Source organism: Somniosus microcephalus, unplaced genomic scaffold, assembly GCF_052327205.1.
Source record: "Somniosus microcephalus isolate GS21.2 unplaced genomic scaffold, FLI_Smic_1.0 unresolved_chr6, whole genome shotgun sequence".
NCBI lineage: Eukaryota > Metazoa > Chordata > Chondrichthyes > Squaliformes > Somniosidae > Somniosus > Somniosus microcephalus.
Genome location: NW_028225184.1, coordinates 42,674,078 through 42,697,393, shown reverse-complemented (window position 1 = coordinate 42,697,393; position 23,316 = coordinate 42,674,078). Strand labels below are relative to the sequence as shown.

Below are 23,316 nucleotides of genomic sequence, written 5' to 3'. Positions count from 1 at the left end.
TGACCACTGGTCCACAAAAGCACACAAGGGGGTCTGTACCAGTAAAATTACAGGAAGGAAGGACAGGATATTCTGCCAGAATAATGCGGGGCGTTGGGACCCCTTATGTACGCCCACCCGAGAGAAATGTCAACCTTTCGGGATTACAGAACAATACGAGGAGCCCGGGCTACCACCTGTGATTGACTGCTACTGGGGTGCACCATACACACCCCCGCCCTCAGTGGTTTCCGTGACACCTTCCTCCCTGGAGCGAGAACCACTGACCTGGCCCCAATGACAGAGGGACCTTCTAGTGGGCTGGTGTTCACCTGTACTGGGGATATATTGTATGTTAACGTGCGTCATGAATTGGTGTCAGCGGTGCTGAACCTGGCCAACAACACCCTGCCTGCTTGGTGTTCACCACAAACTCAACAGTTATACCAGCGCTTTCTAGCACAGGTATTGTAACAAGGCGCGGATCGTAGCAGAGGCAGATTCAGACAGAAAAGCCAGCGGGTATGGCGTTGTAAGAGGTCTTTAGTTAATGATGCAGCAACGGTCTTTAACACCGGCACATCGGTTGTTAACACCACTGATCTGGCTACCATAGATCAGAAGTTCCGGGATCTGGGTTCCCGCATTAAAGCCATCTTACAAGTGCAGAATAAGAATGAGGGGCAATATTTAAAGGAGGACCAAATATTAACCGTATACCTCCAGGATATAGCTACTGTAATAGAAACACACTCGCAGACTATAAATTAGATAATTAAAGAGGAATACAATGCCTCACAGCAGGCAGCAGCAAAGGACGTTTGCAGCCCCTATGGGAATTGGATAGTGGAGCAAACCCGGGAAAACTTGGAGCAGATAAAGGCAGGGGAGGAACCCCTGTGGATTACCAACCAACAGTTAAACGGGACCCTGACTCACGGACATGCTGGGGCGGGTACGCCCAAACGTCTCTTAAGTAGCCTCAATATGACAGTTTGTCAATTGCTAGCCACGGGTATAACCCACGCAGGTCGAATGCAAACCAGAAGTGGGGGTGTCCTGGATTTAGTTTTGGTCGTCCCGGTGATGGCACCGGATACACAAGGGCGGGAGATATATCAGTTACAAAATATTGGTATACTAAAAGATGGTATACATTTATCGTACCACAATATGATATCTTACGCAGGGATGGTGAAAGAAAACCAGATGGGTACCAAGCTGGAAGGATGTGTCACCAGACATGCCATCATCATGTGCCCGCATTCAATCAGCCAAGGCCTGCAAGCCCAATGTGGTTTCAATAACACAGGCATGGAGATTAACTGCACCATGGAGGCATTGGATGCAGCCTCAAAGCCCACCCAGGTGGCATACTCCGGCAAAGGTGAATACTGTGTAATGACCAACTTGGAGACGTTTGAATATACCAATCTAACTTGCGACATCCCCAGTCCAGAGTTCTGCTTCACACCAGCAGTTCTGGTGCGGATTGGACAAGAGGAGTTGGTGGACATACACCAGTTTAATATTACCTCTCTTCTAGTTTCTGAAGACATCAAGTATGGATTCTGGAACTACATCAACATCATTGAGTATCCTATACCCCCACTGCCCGAACACCTGAGGCCAGTTACGGAAGGAGATACGGCTCTCCCAAAAGGTGTACTATAATCTGAAACAACGGAACACGGATTTGAAGAAAGACATCGACGCGATCAAGGTGAACACATGAGTGGATGACATTTGGGACTGAGGACTAAATATACAGATCCAACCATGGATCCGACTGATTTCATGTGTATTAGTTGTGGTGCAGTTAGTAATTGTCCTGACCTTGCTATGTATGACATGCAGGAAATGTAAATGGACTTGGGCGAAACAAATTGCAAAACAAGTAGTTAAAACTGCTAATGCTTGTACTGCTCCTATTCCAAGCGTTTCAGATGATGACTTTAACAAGTTGTTGGAAAAATCATCTGGATGAATAATGAAGCAATTGTATTGTGAAGCAGGGAATGCCTAAATATTAACTTTACTCATCTGACGCATGCCTGGTGCCTCGACGGGTGGCCACCCCGACAGGATTCACAATAGACCATATGCAACAAATGTGCGGCCGACCTGGAATAGCCAAAGGGCTGCGGCGGGGGGTCGGGGGGGGGAAGTATGGAACAATTTGGGGGGGGGGTGCGGTTTACAGGAAAAACTTCATCATTCGTGCTATTTGATGTGGGAAAAGCTATATGCAGTTCTGACATACTTTCAACCCACCAGGTTATCACACTATCGTAGCGTAGAGAGCACACCCTCCAACCCCGCTTTAAGGGTCCTTTCCGGGGGTTGGAAGGGGGGACTGAAAGGTCCAGCTTGTTACCAATGAATTCGGGGATACTTGGCTATGTTTACCCGCTATTTACCAATAGTGTAGTTTTAGCTGACTGAAGCACATTTGTAGACTGCAAGACGCCAATTCACTGATCAAACTTCGGAATGTGTCTGTTCACAGCCTCAGTAGAGCCATTGTCTAAACACGGCCCGTCCTCCCAGGAGATAAGGGTACAATTAACAACGAACATTGTTCCAGTCACAGGGTACATGAATATCTGCGGCCTTGTAGCCATCCTGCTTGTTCGACAGTTAAGGATAAAACATGTTTTGTCAAACTATAAACTATGCCGACATCGGGGAAGTGTTAACAACAGGAATGTCGGGGGTAGGCTGAAACAACTAACATCTGTGACTGGCATGGTCAGAGGGTACCCGAGTTCAAGGGGTGGGCCCGACAGTTGAGTGACTAACCACATAAACCAATAAAGAGTAACTGTTGTGACACTGTTTGTACATGTACGCCCCCGTTCTGTAGTAGGTGGGCATTGCTTATAGGAATGTATAACGTGAATGAACCGCTACCTGTCACTCGAGAGTGCACCCCTAGATTGAGAAAGCTGGGTGGCTCTTCCTTGTGCAAAAGTCTTTCGGTTGTATTAATAAATTCTGACCTTGTCCTCAATTCCGTCCCTGTCTGGGGTTTCTCCAAATTCTACTCTAACACCAATGTTCTATTGCACTGCAACTGACAATAATATTGCAGTGAAATTCAATTGCAATGCTCTATTGCATTGCAAATTCCTATTATATAGCAACGTGAAATTCCATTGCAATGTTTTCTTCATTGCAAATGACGATCATATTGCAAAGCGATATTCCATTTCAATGTTCTATTATATTGCAAATGACTATTGTATTGCAAAGTAATGTTCAATTGCAAAGTCCTATTGCATTGCAAATGACGATCATATTGCCAAGCGATATTCCATTTTGCAATGTGGAATTGAATGCAAATGACTATTATATTGCAACGTGACATTTCATTGCAAAGTTCTATTGAATTGCAAATGACATTCATATTGCAAACTGATATTCTATTGCAATGTTCAATTTAACTTCAATGACTATTCTGTTACAAAGAAATATTCTTCTGCAATGTTCTATTACATTACAAATGACGATTGTTTTGCAGTTATATTCCATTGCAATGTTCTGTTGCAGTGCAAATGACTACTATGTTGCAAACTGCTATTCCATTGCAATGTGCTATTTCATTGCAAATGAATGAAATATTGCAAGTCAAAATTCCATTGCAATGTCTATTGCATTGCAAATGAATATTATATTGGAAAGTGATATTCCATTGACATGTTCTATTGCCTTGCAAATGAGGATCATTTTACAAAGTGATAATCCATCGCAATGTTCTACTGCATTGCAAATGGCAAGCATATTGCAAAGCGATATTCCATTGCAATATGCAATTGCATAGCAAATGACTATTATATTGCAAAGTGATGACCCACTGCACCGTTCCATTGCATTGCAAATGACTATTATATTGCAGTGTTATTACATTTCAATTTGAAATTGCGTTGAAAATGACTTCTATATTGCAAACTGAAGTGCCATTGCAATGTTCTGTGGCATTGCTAATGACTAGTATATTGGAAACTGATATTCCATTGCAATGTTCCATTGCATTGCAACAATGATTATATTGCAAATTGATGTGCCATTGCAATGTTCTATTGCACTGAAGCTGATGAAAGTTTTGTAGTGAAATTCCATTTCAATGTTCTATTGCATTTCAAATGCCGATTGATTTGCATTGATATTCAGTTGCAATGTTCTGTTGCGGAACAAATAACTACTATGTTGCAAAGTGCTATTCCAATACAGTGTGTTGTTGCATTGCAAATGAATATGATATTGCAACTTGAAATTCCATTGCAATGTTCTATTGCATTTCAAATGAATATTATATAGCAAAGTCATATTCCATTGCAATGTTCTATTGCATTGCAAATGACGATCATATTACAAAGTGATATTACATTTCAATATTACATTGCATTGCAAATTAATAATATATTGCAAAGCAATATTCCAGTTCAATTTTATACTACATTGCAAATTACGATCACATTTCAAAGCAATACTCCATTGCAATTTGCAATTGCATTGCAACAGGCTACGAAATTGCAAAGTGATGTTCCATTGCAATGTTAAATTGCATTGCAAATGACTATTATATTGCAAAGTAATATTCCATTGAACAGTACTTTTGCATTGCAATTGACAATCATATTGCAATGCGATAGTCCATTGCAATGTGCAATTGCATTGCAACTGACTATTTTATTGGCAAGCTGATATTCCATTGCAATTTTCGATTGCATTGCAAATGACGATTATATTGCAGTGATATTGCATTGCATTGTGCAATTACATTGCAAATGCGTACCGTATTGCAAAGTGATATTCATTTGCAAAGTCCTATTGCATTGCAAATGACAATCATGTTGCAAAGTGATATTCCATTGCAATGTGATATTGCATTGCAAATGACTATTATATTGCAAAGAGTTATTCCACTGCAATATTCTATTGCATTGCAAACTGATATTCCAATGCCTTGTTTCATTTCATTGCACTGAATATTATATTGCAAAATGATATTTCATTGCAATGTTATATTGCATTGCAAATGGTGATCATATTGCAAAGTGATATTCCATTGCAATATTCCAATGCATTGCAAGGACAATTATATTGCAAAGTGATATTCCATTCCAATGCTCTATTGATTTGCAAATGACGATTATATTGCAGTGCTATTCCATTGCAATGTTCAGTTGCATTGCCAATAAATACTATGTTGCAAAGTGATATTCCATTGCAATGTCTTATGCCATTGCAATGTTCTGCTGCATTGCAAAAGATTATTTCATTGCAAATTGATATTCCATTGCAATGTTTCATTGCATTGCAAATGACCATTAGTTTGCAAAGTGATATTCCATTGCAATGTCTTATGCCATTGCAATGTTCTGCTGCATTGCAAAAGATTATTTCATTGCAAATTGATATTCCATTGCAATGTTTCATTGCATTGCAAATGACTATTAGTTTGCAAAGCGATATTCCATTGCAATATTCTACTGCATTGCAAATGATGATCTTATCGCAAATCGATATTCCATTGCAACGTGCTATTCTATTACAAATGACAATTATATTGCCAGGTATAAGTCCATTGCAATGTCATTTTGCATTGTAAATAACTATTATTTTGCAGTGATAATCCATTTAAATATTCTGTTGCATTGCAAATTACTATGTTGCAAAGTGAGATTCCATTTCAAAATCCTATTGCATTACAAATGAATGTAATATTGCAAGTTAAAATTCCATTGCAATGTTCTATTGCATTTCAAATAACAATTATAGTGTAAAGTGATATTCCATTACAAAGTGCTATTGTATTGCAAATGACTATTATATTGCAAAGTGTTAATCCATTGCAGTGCTCTATTGCATTGCACATGTCAATTATATTGCAAAGTGATGTTCCATTACTATGTGCTATTGCATAGAAAATGAATTATATTGCAAAGTGATATTCCATTGAAATGTTCTATTGCATTGCACATTACTATTACATTGCAAAGTGATATTCAATTGCAATATGCAATGGCATTGCAAATGACTGCGACAATGCAACGTTTCGTGCAATTGCAAAGTCCTATTGCATTGCAAATGATGATCAGAAGGCAAAGCGATATTCTTTTGAAATGTGCCATTGCATTGCAAATGATGACTATAGTGCAAACTGATATTCCACTGCAATGTTCTTTTGCATTGCAAAAGAATTATATTGAAAAGTGATATTCTGTTACAATGTGATATTGCATTGCAAAAGACTATTGTACTGGCCGCGCTAGACATGCTCCTATCTAGTTATCCAGCAAGTTAAAAACTTATTCAATATAATTCTTCGTGAAGTCGTTTGCTGTTTGAAGCCTTTACTTGAACAATTTTGTGAAACTGTAAACAAAGATAAAGTATGTTTTGTACATAAACTGAGTACTATACATTCGATATTACATAAGATATAAACATATTTACAACAGTAGAATAGATTAATTGTATAACTAACTAACATTTGGACTCACTTCTTTAACTATCAAATATTAACCTTTTATAAACATACGCCTAGTGAAATGAAGAATAGATTTGCCTTTCTAATCTAGGCTTTATTAACTTAAAAACCCTGTAGCACATCTTCAACACCCAGTCCCAACTAAAGGCTGGAAAGAACTGAATTTAAGATGGCCACCACAAATCACATGACATCAACTACCAATGAGATTACAACATATGTCCCAAGGCAGGAAACAAACAACCAATCACAATACTTCTTACTAAACATAAAGAATAATCACCACATTCACCCCTCCTTTTAAAATATACTCCAACCTAAATAACCTTTACAATTTATAATTAATTATTTACAACTAAAACTATGCACAGACAAAATAAAACTATTCAACATGTCACAATACTGAGTGAGCAACAACAAATAGTAACATTGCACATAAGTATTAAGTATCTCTCAACTAAAACAATATAATATAATATTTCAACAATTTTAAAACATTACTATCAATTTAAAAGTCCATTTTCAATCGGTCGACCGGATATCTTGTTCGCGTCGACCTTCTTAACCTTGGTGAAATCCCTTGCCCTCCCACACCAGGAGACACAGAAGTACCTTCTGCAGGAAGGCTATCCATATCCCGATTTTCAACGGTTTCCGGATTAGAAATCCCATCAGGAGGTAAACTGGGATGGTCATGAACATCCATCGAGGGCTGACTAATAGAAGTATAATTATCTGCAGTCAGATTGTAAATATTCGTAGTATGTGTAACAGCATCCACATTATCTGAATCATGACTATTGTTTTGGAGCCATGGGCTAGATTTTCAGTTGATAGCGCCTTAAGAGAAGTGATTTTCGGGCGCTATGCGTGTAGCGCCCGTGCGCAGTGCAGTTTGCACCCCGCCCCAAATTAAGTTGCCCGTTAGCGCCGGCGCAAAGCTTAGCGCCCGCCCGGATGCGCGCGCAGAAAATGACGTCATATCCTCGTGCAACGCCCTTTGTGCGCCCCGATTCCAAACTTCAGTCGGACCGCCCCATTGTGCGGCTGGCGGCCGGAGCGTTTGGAAAAAGGAACGCAACACAACCAGCGCGGGCCCCGGGGGGTGCAAATTAAAGGGGACGTGCTCTCCAGTATAAAGGCCAGCCTTTTTTCAGAAAACACTCTTGTGCAACGCATTTCTGGAGACACAACAAGGAGGATAGCTAACTGGTTTCAAGCAGCAAGAGCTCAGGTATTTTTGGACTCAGGCCAGAGCACTGCAAGTGGCCTTTTGGAAATTTGAGTGTTTGCCAGGATTTGATGGGGGTTGCATGGGGTGCCAACGTGGAGCTGCAGCTCCATGTCCGTAGGGCTCGCAGACGCATTGTGAGAGGGGCAGCCCTGGCTAGAGGCAGAGGGGGCTACAGGCGTCGGCCACGTAGGCCTTACCCAGTCAGGCTATACCGCCAGCAGCGCTCCTATCTAAACATGAGTGCCGCACGATGTGTTAAAAGGCTCCGATTCCGAAAGGAGGTGATTGCAGAGATCTGCCACCTGCTTCACCGAGATCTGTGGCCAAAGCTCAAGTGCAGGACGTCTCTGTTGGTGGAAGTGAAGGTGACGGTGGCATTGAACTTCTATGCCACCGGCTCCTTCCAATACGCTGCTGGGGACATAGCAAACATCTCCCAGTACGGCACGCATCGCTGCATCCGCCAGGTGACTGAAGCACTGTTCAGAAGGAGAAGCCAATTCATCTCCTTACCCATGGCCCTGGAGAGCCAGCATCAGCGCGCATTGGGATTTTCCAGACTCGGGGAATTCCCCTTGGTGCAGGGCGCCATTGACTGTATGCATGTGACTTTGCGGGCCCCTCTGGAGCATGGCGAGCAGTATCGCAACAGGAAGGGCTACCATTCTCTGAATGTGCAGCTGGTCTGTGACCACAAGCAGCGCATCGTGGCAGTCAATGCCAGCTTCCCAGGCAGCAGCCACGATGCCTTTATCCTGCGGCAGAGTACTGTGCATGACATGTTCCAGGCACAGCCTCCCCCAAGAGGATGGCTACTCGGGGACAAAGGCTATCCTTTGTGCACCTGGCTCATGATCCCGCTCCGCACGCCCAGGACCGCTGCTGAAGAGGCCTACAACGAGAGCCATCAAACCACCCGCAACATCATCGAGCTAACTATTGGGGTGCTCAAGCAGCGGTTCCGCTGCCTTGATCACTCCGGAGGAGCTCTCCAGTATTCGCCGGACCGGGTCTCCCAATTTGTGGTGGTTTGCTGCATGCTACACAACCTGGCTATCCGCAGGACTCAGGCACTGCCACCTGACATTGGACCAGCACCTCAGGAGGAGGAGCAGGAGGAGCATGAGGAGGAGGAGGAGGAGGAGCAGGAGTACATTCCCAGGAGGGAGCGACCAGGGCCAAGGGCCGCACGACGCCACCTTATTACACGGTACTTCTAAGCCCCCTGTCAGGGAATGGCCAGGGGCCATGAGGGAAGATGAATGCAGCCGCTCCGCAAGCCCTCAGCTGGCGAAGCCAACAAACACTAAGAAGAACAACCATGGAGACTGCATGAATAAAGATAATTATTTATTACACAAAAATGAAAAGCCCTTCCCACATGAATCCCCAAAAACAATAAACGGGCCCCACAAAAAGCCCAACAAACGACTCACTCCCGCAAACTGGGGAGGAGTCACTACACATTTCTTCAAACCGGGCCTCAACGTCGGCCTAATGCAAAAAATAAGCCCTCCAACAACACAACCATGGGCAAAATAAAGATGGCCACCGCCATATAAAAGGAAAGCTGGCCACACCCTCTACTGAGTGGCCTGCGAGGGCGAGACCTTGCCCAGCCTTTTGCCTCCCCTGCCCGGCCTGCTGCTCCTTCGCAAGCTCTGCCCAGTGGCTGCTGCGAGGCTGGGGGAAGGCGCCTGAGGCTCAGATGCCCTTCCGCCAGATGCCGCTGGGGGGTGGCCTACATGGCGATTGTGCCTCGAGGGGCCGTCTGCTGAGTGGCGCACCTGAGCCTGGCCACCATCAGCTGCAGCCGCTTGCCCTTGACGCCCCAGTGGGGGAATGGCGGCGACGGATGGCGCAATGTGGGCCAGCTGGCGTCTGGGATGTGCTGGCTGGTTTTGGCGCGGTGGCACTCGGCCGGGCCCGCACTGCAGGATCCGCAACAATCAGCCGAGGGGCGGCTTGCTGGGATGGTCCAGCGTGGCGGCTGCCCTGGCGATGCCTGCCTGAGACTGCGCGTGTGGCAGCAGTGAGTGCCCCTCTTGTCCTGGTGTGCGCCAGCATCACATCCGCCAGGGTCTTGACGGCATCAGTCAGCATGCCGCCACTCGCGGCAGTTGCTGCCCCGAACTCGCGAACACTGGTCGCCAGCAACTCGATGGCTTCAGGCATGTGCCCCACCACGCTCATGAGCTCCGTGTGGCGCCGGTCCGAATCCTCAGCCATCTTATCCAGCTTCCGCACCTCCTCCGAGGTGAAGGTGTCCGGACTGGAGTCGCGACTCTCCCGTTGGGGAGGAGGGGGCCGAACTAGGGGACACTTGTCACGTTGGTGGCGGCGAGTGTGCCGATCAGCAGCACTCCCCTCTGATCCTTGCCCCCTTTGGGGGGAAGGCCGCGGGCCATGCGCACGGCTCCTGGGTGGCTGGACGCCACTGGTCCCAGAAGCTGCATTGCCCTGCGACAGTTCCTCCAGGCACTCGTCCAGTGAGGAGGTGTCAAGCATTTCCTCCTCTCCTGCGGGACGTGACTGTTCCCCCGATGGTCAGGCTTGCTCCTCCTCCTCCTCCTGCTCGGAGGTGCTGTCACTGGCAGCTTCAGGGTCCTGGTCGTCACCAGCTGAAAGCAGGAATGCACAAGAGTAGCTTCAGAGTGAGGAGATGGCGTCAGCGAGGGAGTTAGGACTGGTGGCATTCAGCGCATTGGTGGGACAGTGGCAAAGGAGGTAGCTCGGATGGGCCAGTGTGACGCGAGAGGGCCAAAAGGCGAGGTCCTTACCATTGCCGGGCAGTGGAGGGTCGGCTACTCTGCACGCTGTGGGGACGAGCACACGGGCTCCCATGAGCACACACACGCACTCCTCCAGCCGAGTGAGCTTCTGCAGCTTGGCGCGGCCACCCCTGGCACGGGCCTGGCGATTAAAGGCTACTTTAGCCTGCAAGAGAAAGGACGGGCTGTAAGTGCGCAGTGTAGCACTGATGTACTGTGCAATGCCTCCCATGGTGGAATAGCTTGGACAGAGTGAAGCCCTGATGTAGTGTGCATAACCTCCCATGGTGGAATAGCTTGGCCAGAGTGAAGCCCTGATGTAGTGTGCACAGCCTCCCATGGTGGAATAGCTTGGCCAGAGTGAAGCCCTGATGTAGTGTGCACTGCCTCCCATGGTGGAATAGCTTGGCCAGAGTGAAGCCCTGATGTAGTGTGCACTGCCTCCCATGGTGGAATAGCTTGGCCAGAGTGAAGCCCTGATGTAGTGTGCACTGCCTCCCATTGTGGAATAGCTTGGACAGAGTGAAGCCCTGATGTAGTGTGCACAGACTCCCATGGTGGAATAGCTTGGCCAGAGTGTAGAGTGCCGAATGGCCAATTGATGCTCATGACTGTCCCAATGCTGCTGGCTGAGGGCTGGGCAATAGGACTTTCAGCTCCCTTTGCCCATCATGTCAGGTGTACATGCAAGAATGAGGAGGAGACTGGAAAGGCTACTCACCCTGACAATCCTGGTCAGGTCGTTGTATTTTTTACAACATTGTTTGTGGGTCCTGGGGGCATCGCCGGTGAACGTCACCCTCTGGGCGATCTGCTTCCAGGCTTTGGTGTAGTTGTGGTGGGTTGGATTCCTCCCACTCTCTGGGAACATGATCTTGCGCCTCACCTCCAGAGCTGTGACCACTATGTCCAGATCAGCCTCTGAGAAGCGCAGGGCACGCTGACGAGCCTTCTCTGGCGTTGCCATGACTCCCTGGGGCTGAGCAGCAGTGTTGAGGCCTCTTTGCAAGGCTGCAGTGTGCAGGGCATGGCAGCAGACCAATTCGTCCCTTCCCCCTTTAAGAGCTGGTCGGCGCCACGGGGTCTGCTGTCAGTCCAAAAATGACCGCATCCGCGCTGCGCCCCGCCTGGGCGCTATCCCTCTGGACCGCCGGCTTAGCACCTAAAGATAGTAGTGGAACGCCTCTTTTAGCACTCCACCAACCTCTTAGGGCGAAGCCACTGAATTTCCGGCAACGGGGCGCTACTTTGGGGCGGGCGCTAACTTCGGGCGGGCGCTAAGGTTAGCGCCCCAAAACTGCCTATACTGAAAATCTAGCCCTTTATTTTTCCTGCCAAAGTGGATCACCTCGCACTTTCCCACATTATACTCCAACTGTCATTTGTTTGCGCATTCATTTAGCCTCTCTGTATCCCTTTGCAGCTTCGTTTAGACCTCTGCACAACTTGCTTTCTCACCTATTGTTGCATCTTCCGCAAACTTGGCTAAATGACACAAGGTCCCTTCGTTCAAGTCATTAATGTAGATTGTAAGTAGTTGAGGCCCCAGAATCGAGTTTTGTGTCACCCCACTAGTTACCGTTTGCCAACTGGAAAATGACCCATTTATCCCGACTCTCTGCTTTTAGTTAGTTAGACAATTATCTTCCATGCTAATTTATTACCCGCTACTCTGTGTGCTCTTATCATATGCTGTAACCTTTTATGTAGCACCTAATCGAATTCCTTCTGGAAATCCAAATACACCACATCCACTGGCTCACCCTTATCCACCCAACTCGGTACATCCTGAAAGAACCCCAGCAAATTTGGTAGACATGATTTCCCTTTCATATAAACATGCTGCCTCTGCTTGACTGCATTATGATTTTCCAAATGCTCTACCACTGCTTCCTTAATAAAGGACACCAGCATTTTCCCAGCGACAGATGTAAGGCTAACTGGTTTATAGTTTCTTGCATTCTGACTCCCCCCTTTCATAAATAGGTGTGTTATATTTGATGTTTTCCAATCCGCTGCGACCTCTCCAGAGTACAGTGGATTTTGGTAGATTGCAACCAATACATCCACTATCACTGCAGCCACTTATTTAAAGACACCGGAATGCAGCCAATTTGGTCCAGGGGACTTTTCGTCGTTTAGTCCATTATTGTACCAAATACATTTTCCTTAGTGATAGTAATAGTCTTTAGTTTCCCCTCCCTGTTGTCCCTTGATTATACATTAGTGGGTTAATGTTAATGATTTCTAGCGTGAAAACACATACTAAATATTTGTTCAGAGTCTCTGCCATTTCCCCGTTCCCCATTATTAATTCCCTATTCTCATCCTCTAAGGGAGCAATATTTACTTTAGCTACTATTTTCCTTATTATGTAGCTGTAGAGGCTCTTACAATCTGACTTAATATTTCTTCCTGGCTTACTCTGGTAATTCATATTCTCTCACATTATTATTTTTTGAGTAATCCAATGCTGGTTTAAAGATAATTGGAATCCTCTTGCCTCCCACCAATCTTGTTTGCATTTGGTTTCAATTTGATACCATCCTTTACTTCCTTAGTTAGCCACGAATAGTGCTGCTTTCTCTTAAAGTATTTCTTTCTCACTGGAGAATATTTTTGTTGAGAGTTATAAAATATTTCCTTAAATATCTGCCACTACATTTCAACTGCCTTTCCTTTTAATTTGTTTTTTTCCAATCCACTATAGCCAGCTATGCCCTCATGCCATTGACATCACCTTTGTTTAAGAGCAGGACACTGGTTTGAGATACAACTTTCTCACCCTCCAACTGAATTTGAAACTCAATCATGTTATGATCACTCTTTCCTAGAGGATCCTTTTGTATGAGGTCATTAATTAATGCTATCATATTACACAGTACCAGATACAAGGTAGCCTGCTTGGTTCCATTACTGAAGTCCTAGGGGGAGTGTTTGCTAGTGCTGTTGGGGAGGGTTTAACTAAAATGGCAGGGGGTTGGGAGCCTGTGCAGGGAGACAGAGGAAAGGGAAGCAATGATAGAAGCAAAAGACAGAAAGGGGAAAAGCAAAAGTGCAAGGCAGAGAAATCAAGGCTATAAATCAAACCGGGCCATAGTAAATAAGAATTCTAAAAGTACTAAGAGTGATGAAAAATCAAGCCTGAAGGCTTTGTCTCTTAATGTGAGGAGCTTTCCTAATAAGGTGGATGAATTAGCTGTTCAAATAGATGTAAAGGGATAAGATATAATTGGGATTACGGAGACATGGCTCCAGTGTGACGATGACTGGGAATTCGACATCCAGGGGTATTCAATATTCAGGAAGGACAGGAAAAAATGAAAATGAGGTGGGGTAGCAGTGCTGGTTAAAGATGAGACTAACACAATAGTAAGGTAGTTTATTAGCTCTGATGATGTGGAATCTGTAGGTGCAGAGCTGAGAAATGCCAAGGGCAGGAAACGATAGTGGGAGTTGACTACAAACCCCCAAAGAGTAATGCGGAGGTTGGCGATGGAATTACACCGGGAATTAGAGATGCGTTCAATAAGGGCACAGCAGTTATAATGGGTGACTTTATTCTAAATGTAGATTGGGCTAACCAAATTAGTAACAATACCGTGGAGGAGGAACTCCTAGAGTTTATACGGGATGGTTTCCTGGAACAATATTCGAGGAACCAACTAGAGATCAGATCATCTTAGACTGGGTATTATTTAATGAGAAAGGATTAATTAGTAATCTTGTTGTGTGAGGCCCCTTGTGGAGGAGCGATCATAATATGATAAAATTCTTCGGTAAAATGGAGAGTGAAGTAGTTGACTCAGAGACAAGGGTACTGAATTAAAAAACTGGAAATAACGATGGTATGAGGCAAGAGTTTGCTAGGATGGATTGGGGAACGTTACTTAAAGGGTTGACGGTGAATAGGCAATGGCAAATATTTAAAGATCGCATGTATGAACTATAGAATTCTTTCAGCCCTGCTTGCATAAAAATAAAACAAAATGTGACTCAACCGTAGCTAACAAGGGAAATTAGGGATTGCATAAGATCCAAGGAGAGGACATACAATTTGGCCAGCAAAAGCAGCAACCCTGAGGATTCGGAGCCCTTAATATTCAGCAAAGGAAGAGAAAGGGATTAATTAAGAATAGGAAAATAGTTCATAAGTGTAAGCTTGTAGAGAACATAAAAACAGACTGTAAAAGCTTCTATAGATTAGTTAAGAGAAAGAGATTGGTGAAGTCAAGCATCGGGTAACATAGGTCTAATGAGAGGGAGGAATTGAATGAAATCAGTATTGGTTGGGAAATGGTGTTAGGGAAATTGATGGGATTGAAGGCCGATAAATCCCCAGGGCCTGATAATCTACATCCAAGAGTAACGAAGGAAGTGGCCCTAGAAATAGTAGATACATTGCTGGTCATCTTCCAAAATTCTAAATATTCTGGAACAGTTCCCATGGATTGGAGGATAGCTAATGTTACCCCAAAATTTAAAAAGAGTGGTAGAGAGTAAACGGGGAATTAAGAAACGGTAAGCCTGACATCAGTAGTGAGGAAAATTCTAGAGTCCATTATAAAAGTTGTAATAGCAGAGTACTTGGAAAACAGTGACAGGATCGGACAAAGTCAACATGGATTTACAAAAGGTAAATCATGTTCAGTAATCTACTGTAATTTTTTGAGGATGTAACTCGTAAAATAGATAAGGTATAACCAGTGGATGTGCTGTATTTGGACTTTCAGAAGGCTTTCGATAAGGTCCCACGTAAGAGATTAGTGTGTAAAGTTAATGCACATTGGATTGGGGTAAGGTACTGTATTGGGTAGTGAAGTGGTTGGCAGACAGGAAGCAAAGAGTTGGCATAAATGTGTCTTTGTCCGAGTGGCAGGCAGTGACTAGTGGGGTACAGCAGGGATCGGTGCTAGGATCCCTGCTATTGACAATATATATAAATGATCCAGAGGAGGGAACTAGATATAATATCTCCAAGTTTGCAGATGACACAAAGCTGGGTGGGCGTGTGTGCTGTGAGGAGGATGTAGAACAACATCAGTACGATTTGTATTGGATGGGTGATTGGGCAGATGCATGGCAAATGCAGCATAATGTGAATACATGCGAGATTATCTACATCCCTGGCAAAAACAGGAAGGCAGATTATTACCTGAAAGGCAATAGATTGGGAAAAGGGGAAGTGCAAAGAGACCTGGGTGTCCATGTGCACCAGTCGCTGAAGGTAAGCATGCAGGTGCAGCAGGCTTTTAAGAAGGCAAATGGTATGTTGCCCTTCTTAGCGAGAGGATTCGAGTACAGGGACAACGATGTCTTGCTGAAGTTGTACATTCCTTGATGAGACCACACCTTGGGTGTTGTGTGCAGTTTTGGCCGGCTTATCTGAGGAAGGATGTTCTTGCCATGAGGAGAGATTCGGTCGATTTGGTTTACATTCGCTAGAGTTTAGAAGAATGAGTGGGGATCTCATTGAAACTTGTACTATTCTAACAGGACTAGACAGACTAGATGCAGGAAGGATGTTCCCCATGGCGGGGAGTTCAGAAGCAGGGTTCACAGTCTACGGATAAGGGGTAAACCATTTAGGACTGAGATGAAGAGGAATTTCCTCACCCAGAGAGTGGTGAAACTGTGGAATTCTCTGCCACAAGGGCAGCTGAGGCCAAAATCATTAAATATATTCAAGTAGGAGTTAGATATATTTCTTGAGGCTAAAGGGATCAAGTGATATGGGGAGAAAGCAGGACAGGTACTGCATTTGCATGATCAGCCATGATCTCATTAAATGGCGGAGTAGGCTGGAGGGGCCGAATGACCAACGCCTGCCCCCTCTTCTATGTTTCTATGTTTCTATACTGTTCTAGGAAACCATCCCAGATACACACTATGAACTCCTCCTCAAGGCTACCTTGGCGAATTTGATTTGTCCAATCAATAGACTACCGAATAAGGTCAGAGTATGCGGAGTCAGGAGATAATTAGCAGAATAGGTTGCTAGCTGGCTTCAAGACAGAAAGCAGAGAGTGGGAGTAAAGGTTAGCTATTCACAGTGGCAGAAGGTGCGTTGTGGTGTTCCACAACGATCAGTGCTGAGATCACTGCTGTTCACAATTTACATTAACGATTTAAACTATTCAATCAAAACACAATTTCTGAATTTGCAGATGATAATAAATTGGGGCAATAGTCAATAATCTGGAGGAGTGCAATCCATTATAGGGGGATGTTAATAAACTCGAAGAATGAGCAAATAATTGGCAAATTAAGTTCAACATAGATACATACGAGGTAATACCTTTAGGCAGGAAGAATAGGGAGGTCACTTATCACTTGGTAGGTTCGAATCTAGGTGGGGTAGAGGAACAACATTTCCACTGATTTCAAATACATACATTCACTTAAATTTGCGACATAGGTTAGCAAGGCCACTTAGAAACAAATTAAGCACTAGGGTTTATTCTAGAAGGACACAACAGAAAAGTAGCGAAGTTATGCTGAGCCTGCATCGAACCTTTGTTGGACTGCATTTAGAGTACTGCTTGCAGTTCTGGTCGCCATATGTTAAAATGGATTTAGATTCAAGGGAGAAAGGGCAGATGAGATTTGCAAGAATGATACAAAAATGTGATGGTATACATATAGGAAAAGATAAAATTGCTGGGTCTCATTCCTCTTGAAAAAGGAAGGATGAGGAGTGAGCTTATAGGGGTCTTTAATATTATGAAAGGTTTTAATAGATTGGATACGGAGAGAATGTTTCCACTTGTGGGGAGGAGCATAACTGGAGGCCATCACTAGAAGAGTGACACCAAGAAATCCAATAGATAATTGAGAAGAAACTTATTTTCCCAAAGAGTTGTGAGAATTTGGAACTCGCTTCCAAAGTGAGTGGTTGAACCGAATAGTATTGATGAATTTCAGGGAGGCAGGACATGAAGATGAGGGAGAAGGGAACAGAGTGTTACGCTGACAGATTTAGATTTAGACAGGAGGAGGCTCGAGTGTAGCATAAACGCTGGTATGGACTGATTGGGCCGAATGGCCTGTTCCTGTGCCGTATATCTGATGAAATCCTATGTAATCCTATCGAGTCATCATCTTCCAAAAGTCTCTCGATTGAAGAATTGAACGATTGGATTGGAAAATAGCAAGACGCAGAGCATTATTTAAGAGGGAACGAGAGATCAACTAGGAAATTATGGGCTCATTAGACTGCTCTCAGTTGTGGGGAATGTACAACAATCTATTATTAGGACAGAGTGACAGAGCATTCGGAAATAAATGAGCTGTTCAGAGAGATCCAGCATGAATTTGTAAAGGTTAAGTCACCTCTGTCGAACCAAGTTCATCGTTTTGAGGAGATACCTAAAGTGGTAGATAAAGGACTGTCTATGGATGTTATTTAAATGGAATCTCAGAAGGCATTCGACTAGCTTGTGCATGGAATTGGAGGAAACTTATAGACTTCAAGGACAGGAAATTTACTATATTGCTGGAGACAGATAGTAGGAATAATGGCTCTGTAATCACACTGGCAGGATGTGATTAGTGGTGTCCACCTGGGATCTGAACTGAATCTCAGATTTTCAGTAAATTTAACAAGGACTTGAAAGAAGGAATAGGGAGTCGTATATTTAAGTGTGCTGGTGAAATTAATTTAACTGACGCAGTAAATAATGCACTCTTGAGCAGAAAGTTGTAAAGGGACATTGATGGATTGGGTGAGTGGGAAAAATGTAGCAGATGGAATGTAAAGTAAAAAAGTGTGAGATCTTCCATTTTGGACGTAAAACAAGATTCCTGTATTTCCTATTTGGTGAAAAACTGGGGAAAATGGAGGATCAGATAGATTTAGGAATCAAAGTACAGAAATTAGTAAAATCTAGTGGAAAGGTAGGAACATAATTACAAAGACTAGTGGAATGTTAGCCTTTATCTCAAGATGTGGAGATGCCGGAGTTGGACTGGGGTGGACAAATGTAAGAAGTCACACATCAACAGGTTATAGTCCAACAGTTTTATTTGAAATCACAAGCTTTCGGAGCGCTGCTCCTTCGTCAGGTGAAGTGGAGAAATGCATAAAGACACAGCTTATATCTCAATATATAGTTTTATCTCAAGATATAGTTTTATCTCAAGATAGCTGGAATTCGAAGTGGAGGAAGAAAGTTGTCGCTGTACAGAGCACTTGATTACGGAGACATGGTTGCAGCGTGACCAAGACTGGGTGCTGAATATCCAGGGGTATTTGATATTCAGGAAGGAAAGTCAAGAAGGAAAAGGAGGTGGGGTGGCACTGTTAGTAAAGGATGACATCAGAGCAATAGTGAGCAAGGATATTTGCTCAGAAAATCAAGATGTAGAATCAGTTTGGGTGGAGCTAAGAAGCACCAAGGGGCAGACAACATTGGTGGGAGTTGTCTGTAGGCCTCCAAACAATAGTGGATCTGTAGGGGATGGCATCAAACCGAGAAATTGAGATGAGTGCAACAAGGGTTGTACAGTAATCATGGGTGGTTTTAATCTACAAATAGGCTGGCCAAACCAAATTAGCATTATTAGAGTGGAGGATGAATTACTGGAGCGTGCACAAGATTGTAATTTAGGCCAGTACGTTAAGGAGCCAACCAGGGAACATGCTATCCTAGATTGGGTATTGTGCAATGAGAAGGGGTTAATTAATAATTTAGTTGTTATGGATACTTTAGGAAGAGTTACCATAATATGATGCAATTCTTCATTACGATGGAAAGTGAACAATTCCAATCAACCGAATTTTTAACATTACTGTGGAGTAGGAATTCCTGGAGTGTTTACAGGATGGTTTCCTGGACCAATATGCCGAGGAACCAAACAGAGATCAGGCCATATTAGAATGGGTATTTTGTAACGAGAAAGGATTAATTAGCAATCTTGTTGTACGAGGTCCCTTGAGTCAGACGATCATAATATGATCGAATTCATCATTCAGATGGAGAATGACGTTGTCGACTCACAGGCTTGGTACCTAAATTTAAATAAAGGAAACTACGATGGTCTGAGGCGCAAGTTGGAAGGATTGCTAGGGGAATGTCACTCAAAGGGTTGATGGTGGATATGCAATGGCAAACATTCAAAGACCGCATGGATCAACTACAGTATTTGTTCATCCCAGTTTGGCATAAATATAAAACGAAAAATGTGACTCAACCGTGGCTACCAAGGGAATTTAGGGATAGCATAAGATCCAAGGAGAGGACATATAAATTGGCCAGAAAAAGCAGTAAACGTGAGGATTGAGAACAGTTTAGGATTCAACAAAGCAGCACAAAGGGATTAATTAAGAAAGGGAATATAGAAACAAGAGTAAGCTTGCAGGGAACATAAAAACCGACTGTGAAAGCTGTTATAGATATGCGAAGAGAAAAACATAGGTGAAGTCAATCGTAGGTCCCTTGCAGTCAGAATCAGGGGAATTTATAATGGGGAACAAAGAAATGGCCGACCAATTAAATACATATTTTGGTTCTGTCTTCACAAAGGAGGACACAAATTACCTCCCAGAGATGTCGGGGAACATAGGGTCTGATGAAAGGGAGGAAGTGGAAGAAATCAGTATTTGTACGGAAATGGTGTTAGGGAAATTGATGGGATTGAAGGCGGATAAATCCCCAGGGCCTGATAATCTACATCCTAGTGTACTTAAGGAAGTGGCCCTGGAAAAAGTAGATGCATTGCTGATCATCTTCCAAAATTCGATGGAATCTGGAACAGTAACCATGGTTTCGAGTGTAGCTAATATTACTCCACTATTGAAAAAAGGTGGTAGAGAGAAAATGTGGAATTACAGACGGGTAAGCCTGACATCGGTAATGGGGAAAATGCTAGAGTCCATTATAAATGATGTAATAGCAGAGCACTTGGGAAACAGTGACAGGATCGGACAAAATCAACATGGATTTACAAAATGTAAATCGTGCTTGACTAACCTACTGGAATTTTTTGAGGATGTAACTGGTAAAATAGATAAGGGAGAACCAGTGGTTGTGTTGTATTTGGACTTTCAGAAGGCTTTCGATAAGGTCCCGCTTAAGAGACTAGCGTGTTAATTTAAGCAACATGGGATTGTGGGCAAGGTATTGAATTGGATAGAGAACTGATTGGCAGAGAGAAAGCAATGAGTTGGAATAAGCGGGTCTTTTTCTGAGTGGCAGGCAGTGACTAGTGAGGTACCACAGGGATCGGTCCTTGGACCCCAGCTATTCACAATATATAATAATGATCTAGACAAGGCAACTAGATGTCATATCTCCAAATTTGCAGATGACACAAAGCTGGGTGGTCGTGTGTGCTGTGAGGAGGATGCTGAGAAACTCCAGGATGATTTGGACAGGTTGGCTCATTGGGCAAAAGCATAGAAGATGCAATATAATGTGGATATATTTGAGGTTATCCATTTTGGTGGCAAAAACAGGAAGGCAGATTATTATCTGAATGGCAATAGATTGGGAGAAGGGGAAGTGCAACCAGACCTGGGTGCCCTTGTGCACCAGTCGCTGACGGTAAGCCTGCAGATGCAGCAGGCATTTAAGAAGGCAAATGGTATGTTGGCCTTCTAAGTGAGAGGGTTTGTGTTCAGGAAGAGTGATGTCTTGCTGCAGTTATACAGGGCCCTGCTAAGACCACATCTTTAGTAGTGTGTGCAGTTTGGTCGCCTTATCTGAGGAAGGATGTTCTTACCATGGAAGGAGTTCAGCGAAGATTCACCAGGCTGATACTTGGGATGGCAGGAATGACGGATGAGGAAAGATTGGGTCGATTGTGCTTGTACTCGCTGCAGTTTAGAAGAATGAAAGGGTATCTAATTGAAAGTTATAAAATTCTGACAGGTCTGGACAGACTAGATGCAGGGAGGATGTTCCCGATGGTCTGGGAGCCCATAACCAGGGGTCACAGTCTAAGGATAAGGGGTAGGCCATTTACGACAGAAATTAGGAGGAATTTCTTCACCCAGAGAGTGGTGAACCTGTGGAATTCTCTATCACAGAAGGCAGTAGAGGACAATACATTAAATATATTCAAGAAGGAGTTGGATATATTTCTTAAGGCTAAAGGGTTCAAGTGGTATGGGGAGAAAGCAGGGGCCGGGTTCTGAATTTGGATGATCAGCCATGATCGCATTGGATGGCAGAGCAGGCTCGAGGGGCCGAATGGCCTACTCATACTCATATCTACTATGTTTCTATGTTTCTATGTTTCTAATCCGAAAGTAGGTTCCTTAATCTAAACAAAGGAAAGTACGAAATATGAGGAGGGAGTTGGATATAATAGATTTCGGAGCTTAATTTAATTGCATGACAGTGGATTGCAATGATTAACGTTTAAGGAACGAAAGCAAGAATTGCAAAAGTTATAAATTCCTTTCTGGTGCAAAAACCGAAAAGGAAAAGCGGCCCAACAATGGATAAGCAAATAAATTTAGGATAGAATTAGCTCCAAAGAGAATCCATATAGAGTTGCCAAAAGTAGCAAGCCTGAGGATTGGGAGCAGCTTAGTGTTCAGTAGAAAAGGACCAAGAGTTTGATAAAGAGGGGAAAATAGAGTATGAGAGTAAACTTGGAAGGAACATAAAAGCGGATTGCAAAAGCTTCCACAAGTATCTAAAAAGAAAACGATTAGTGTAGAAAAATGTAGGTCCCTTACAGCCAGAAACGGGCGAGTTTATAATGGGGAACAAAGAAATGGCTGGGCAATCAAACAATACTTTTTTCTGTCTTCACGTAAGAGGGCATTAATAACATCCCAGAAATTGTAGGGTACCTGAGGTCTAGGCAGAACGAGGAATTAAATAATTTAGTATTAGTAAAAAAATAGTGCTGGAAAAATTAAAGGGACTGAAAGCCGATAAATCCCTAGCATCTGATAATCTGCATCCCAGAGTACCATAATAGGTAGCCATGGAAATTGTGGATGCATCGGTTGTCATCTTCCATAATTCTATAGATTATAGAACAATTTCTGCAGATTGGAGGGTGGCAAATGTAACACCACTATTAAAAAATAGAGGGAGAGAGAAAACCGGGAACTACAGACCGGTAAGCCTAACATCAGCAGTAGGTAAAATACTGGAGTCTATTATAAAGGATGTGGTAATCGGACACTTAGAAAATATGAACGGGATTAGAAAATGTCAACATGGATTTATGAAAGGGAAATTGTGTTTGACAAACCTACTGGAGTTTTCTAAGGATGTAATTGGTAGAATAGATAAGAGAAACCTAGTGGATGTGTCGCATTTGGCTTTTCTGGTGGCCTTTGATAAAGTCTCATATAACAGTTTTGTGTGCAAAAGTAACTATATGTGATTGGGGGTAATATACTGGCATGGATTGTTAATTGGTTATAGACAGGAAACAGAGAGTAGGAATAAATGGGTCTTTTTCGGGGTGGCAGGCAGAGACTATTGGGCTACCGCAGAGATCAGTGCTGCGGCCCCAACAATTCACAAAATATGCCAATGATTTGGATGAGGGACAAAATGTATTATTGTGAAGTTTTCTGATGACACATAGCCAGGTTGGATTGTGATTTGTCAGGAGAATGCAAAGAGGCTTCAAGGCGATTTAGAAAAGTTGAGTGAGTGGGCAAATATATGGCAGATGCAGTATAACGTGGATAAATGTGAAGTTATCCACTTAGGTATGAAAAACAGAACGGCAGAGTACTACTTTAAAGGTAATAGATTGGAAAATGTTGATGGACAAAGGGACCTGGGTGTCCTTGTACACCAGTCGCTGAAAGTAAACATGCAGATCCTGCAACGGTTAGGAAGGAAAATGGCATGTTGGCCTTC

At 43.6% G+C, this 23,316-nt stretch overlaps 1 pseudogene; it reads left to right on the top strand.

Moving 5' to 3' along the window:
* Positions 1-1,065: 1,065 nt before the first annotated feature.
* Positions 1,066-1,966, top strand: LOC147087240 (uncharacterized; annotated as a pseudogene).
* Positions 1,967-23,316: the final 21,350 nt, after the last annotated feature.